We start from the raw sequence: 4,849 nt of genomic DNA, 5'->3' as shown, positions 1-4,849 counted from the left end.
ATTATACAAATATGGTATTTTTTTCTTGATTTGCCTTTTATTTCTTAATCACCATATGATCTGTTTTTTTCCATATTCTTTTCGATTTTTAGAATTGTATTGTAGAACAATTTCAAACTTTTATATTTACATTCCAACATACTCGTGAATGAGGTGTATCTCGTAATTTTAGGTTGAAATATTTATTATGGCTTTGTGATCAAAAAATTTAGAATCTTGTAATGAGAATAGAATGAATAAAACTTAACTTCAAGTTGTATATTAGTTTTTTGTATATTAGTTAAAAATTAAAACAATAGAATGTATAAAACTTAACTTCAAGTTGCTATAATTTAAATACAGCCATACATGATCCATGTTCATGAATTCGTTGATTGTTGTTCGCCTTGCATTAGATATTTTTAGAGTTATAAATAACGAAAATGAGCTTCTTTTTATCCAATTTACTTTGTGTTGGGCAAACCGATGTTTCAAAAACCTGTTTCAATTAAAATAGATGAGATCATGAAAAAATGATAAATTACGCCATTACGCTTGAATAGTTTATACATAGCTTACCAACACATCATTCTTCTTGCCTTTTTACATCTGGGATCAATTGTTATAGTTGTATCAATACCACAACGTAATGAAATTCCATCTATTTCAATCAAAAATGTGACATGTCACATTATTGATACCACAATGTTGGAACAACACCATTAGTAAAATAAGTTTAATGAATATTATATAGTGAGTAGGCAATTACCATTATTCTTCTCCACAGTTAATCCACATATTAAGAAAGGAATTGCATCCTTAATATTGTCCAGTGCATTCGGCCCATATATGAAATGACTTGATATAGTCAACATAACTGCAAAGCAACTAAACACATAATTCATATAAGTCATAATTTTAATTACACTTTTCTGTAATTGATAATTATATTATATGTATTGACAGTAAAAACTTTGTGAAAAAATTTACCTTTTATCAATTTATACAATATCTTGTAGGTATGTGACATTATCTTTGGCCAATGTAATGGGGCTTGCATATATAACAATACCAATTATACCTAGCATTCAAAAAGTAAAAACTCAAATGGACATGATTAAAGTAAAATTTATCAAAATAGTAGTAATCACTTACTTATTAATACATGTTCAACATTTTCAATGGACATGATTCTGCGAAGTTTGACAACTCCTTTAGTTGTAGGTCGTCCTTGTTTGTCTTGGAGCATTTTGTCAATTTGAATTTTTTTAATTTTTCGTGTAAAGAAAGAAGTGGAATAAAATAAGTTTATATTAGGGTGTGTACATGAACATCTTATATAATAACATTTTTTTTTATAAGTTACATAAATGGTAGTGTAAAATAATGGTAAGTTATATCAATCAATATTAATATTATTTGTTAATATTATGCAACTGTGCCGTGAGCAATAGCAACTTGTTTACCAAATTAATGCTATAAAGATTTATGCTTTTCTTGTATAGAAGTTATAGGCAGAACTCCAAAGATTCAGCTATAACTTACCAAATTTATCATTAGGCTCCAAAAACTCCATTTGCTTGAGTTAAACGTATACCAAACTTATAAAATTGTCAATAAAGCATTGCACACTCAAATTGTTCCATGATCTTGCATTGTTGGTTGTTCTCTTGAATCTCAACCGGGCTTTTCATGTTATCTCTTCCTCAACTTCTAAGCAAGTTGCTATTGCTAGCTTTGACATTTTTCATCTTTTTATATTTAATTTTACTTGCTATGCCAAAAAACGTAATTAATAATTTAAGCAAATAATAGCTATTTATAGCATAACTTGACCAATATAATAGGGTTTTGTGGAGGCAAAAATTATTATGGTTTTTATTACTGATACTTAATTTCATTTTACATACGTGCATAATTACAACAATGAAAATAGAAACTTACCAATAAGATCAATATATTTCCGTGCATAATCTTTTGTATATGAAATTCACTGTTTTTCAATGTTATTAAGATCATAGCCGTGAATTATGGGATATGATAGGGAGTCCAAAGATACTATTCCTATTTAAAGCAATTGAGGATTATGCGGGGATTGATTTCCTAAAATATAGAATGAGTGGCACACGCCTATTTTTATATGGAACCGACACATCAACAAATATGGACATGAATGGTACTATACACGTGGCGATTGAAAGTGGAGGATCAATTTAGAAGCGACATTTGGCAAACTGATTAAGAGTTTGACACGTAAGCTAATATGACTTTGCTTTAATATATATATATAGATAACTTAAGCATTTATTTGTTAATTACTTTTGTGCTTAGCAAATTGATTACAGAATTGCAAAGGAAACAACGACAAATTTAGGGTAAAGGAGGTAAGAAACATAAGAGTGGAGAATTAGTTTAGGAAAGGGCGGGGAATAAAAGGGGGAATAAAGTAAGGAAAATAATAAGTCACGTGACATGATGCAGATGAGTATTAATTAGTTTCCTAAAAACTACAATCAATGTCGGGAATTTTTTTTTTTAGGTAATGATCAACAAACAATAATGTAACAAATATAGTTTTGTAATACATTTTGTAAATAACATAGTTTCTCGAAAAAAGCATAACTAAGGTAATTATGGACAAAAAATCCTACATAAAACATTAAATACTAATAAATAAAGCCTCTATCAACAACTCTTTTTGAAAAAGAATGGTGGTAGGTCCAGCAAAAAAAATTGGATTGGCAAAAAGGTGGAAAAACAGGCAGCATCTAAAACAAGATACACTAATTGAATTTTTAAAAAGTATCATTCAGAATTAAATGAATTTTAATATAAGGCAAGAAAAAAAAGTTACTTCAAAATCCATTGTTCGTGTGTTTAAACACTTGCTATTTAAAAGTCAACCCCTTGTTCATGTGTTTGAGACACTTGTCTATTGTATATGTCAACTCCTAATTCTTTGATATATACCCTTAATTACTTAAATATCCCAACAACAAACAAATATTACACATCCTACCACTCAATAAATTTAAAATATAAAAGAAAAATAAGCAAAAAAACGAAAGGGGAAACGGACGCTGCAAAGGGGTGACTTCCATTGTACCAACTTCTACCTCTTCCCAAATATAACGCATACATTTCATTTTTTTCACCAAGTACCCTCGAATTTTCAAAAACTTCACTAGGTACCCCCCATCTTTTCAAAATTCACAGTGTACCCCTCATTTTTATGTAAATACACCCAAATATCCTTAACGACTAACGATAGTAAACATAGTTAGTTTTAATCCTAATTAAACTCTAATTATCCCTAATTAACCTATCTTAAGCCTAACTCCTAACCATAACCCTCCCACCACCCCTGCCCTTCCCCACCCCAGCAACACCCCCATCCCCATCCCCCACCGCTTCACATCCTCTTACCTCACCCCCTCGCAGCCCCCGCCCCACCCCTCGTAGCCCCCAGTCGAGTTTCACTCCCCTCCCCCACCCCCGTCGAGTTTCGCTCCCATCCCCCCACCCCCGTCGATATGCAATTTTATAGGATCAAAACTCAACGGGGGTGGGGGAAGGGGGCGAAACTCGATGGGGGTGGGGGGAGGGGAGCGAAACTCCACTGGGGGGGCTGCGAGGAGGTGGGGGAGGGGGGATACGGGTGGTGGGGAATAGGGGTGCTGCTGGGGTGGGGAAGTGGCAGGAGTGGTTGGGGGAGTGGGTGGTGGGAGGATGGATTAGGGTTAGGGTTTGGGGTTAGATTAGAGGTAGGGGTTATGATTAGGGTTAGGATTAAGGTTAATAATGACTAAGGACGATTAATGTAGTTACTCAGGAAGGGTATTTGAGTGTATTTACATAAAATGGAGGGGTAAGCTGTGAATTTTGAAAACATGGGGTGGTATCTGGCGAATGTTTTGAAAACTCGGGGTACTTGGTGAAAAAACCGCATACATTTAGATGCTCCAAATTTTTCATCTTCTTCCCTCCTTTGCCAATACATTATCCACCAACAAAAAAAACAACAATATAAACTACAACCTGTTTTCAAAATGTTAAAGATGTCTTTTTAATTCAGCTTAATCAAACCAAACCACGAGGAGTAAAAAAACAAATCAACAAGGACAATCACAGTCCAAAGGTAATTGTTACTTCTTATATATTATGCTTTGTTATTCATCTAATTCATAATTATTACCACAAATTTAGTGGGTGTGCTTATATAAGTGGCTAATACTTTATATTCAGCATAAACGGACCAAAGGATTGGCAAAAAAAAACCCAAAGGGAGTAACAATAGAACAATAAAAAAACAATGGTGATAATATAAAGATGTGACGAACAATAAATGTAACACCCCAGAAATCCATACACGTCTAAACTCTTTGGGAGTGTTACCGATGCGATGAAATGCAAGGCTTATTGAAATGTAAAAATTAATTAAGACTCTAACTTACTCCTTCTTATGAAAACTAAATTGCAACGGAAATAAAATGTTAACTACAACTCGCGAATCACTATGGACCCTTTTTATTTAAAACCATTAACTAAGTAATTCATAAACAAACTCTAGAAGGTTCAATAAAAACACTTAAAAGCAGGTTTATAAATCAAAGAATATCCCCCTATATGTTCGAACTCATGCAGCATCATCAACATACCTAATCTGCTCCCCGTTGAATAACGATGGTTCATCACAGCAACAAACAAATACCAATAACAAACAATCAGCTATGCTAAAGTACGTACTTAAACAATGAAATAATATAAGCATAAACAAAACAATAATAAACATTCTTAGACATAATATTGCGAGAGTATTACATTTCATTAATTTAATAATTTTTTTGGTAACGAACGGGAACAGTCATCT

General features: G+C 32.7%; 1 long non-coding RNA gene across 1 annotated transcript; it reads right to left on the bottom strand.

The window, feature by feature from the left end:
* Positions 1-328: 328 nt before the first annotated feature.
* LOC125492863 (uncharacterized) lies at positions 329-1,589 on the bottom strand. Its single transcript, XR_008967395.1, has 5 exons — positions 1,135-1,589; positions 970-1,060; positions 749-867; positions 559-640; positions 329-478 (listed from the first exon to the last, which is right to left on the bottom strand). It is a non-coding gene; the product is annotated as an uncharacterized LOC125492863 (long non-coding RNA).
* Positions 1,590-4,849: the final 3,260 nt, after the last annotated feature.

This window comes from Beta vulgaris, chromosome 8 (genome assembly GCF_026745355.1).
Source record: "Beta vulgaris subsp. vulgaris cultivar EL10 chromosome 8, EL10.2, whole genome shotgun sequence".
Classification (NCBI taxonomy): domain Eukaryota; kingdom Viridiplantae; phylum Streptophyta; class Magnoliopsida; order Caryophyllales; family Amaranthaceae; genus Beta; species Beta vulgaris.
The sequence above is the reverse complement of the archived record's forward strand: the minus strand, read 5'-3'. Positions and strand labels throughout refer to the sequence as shown.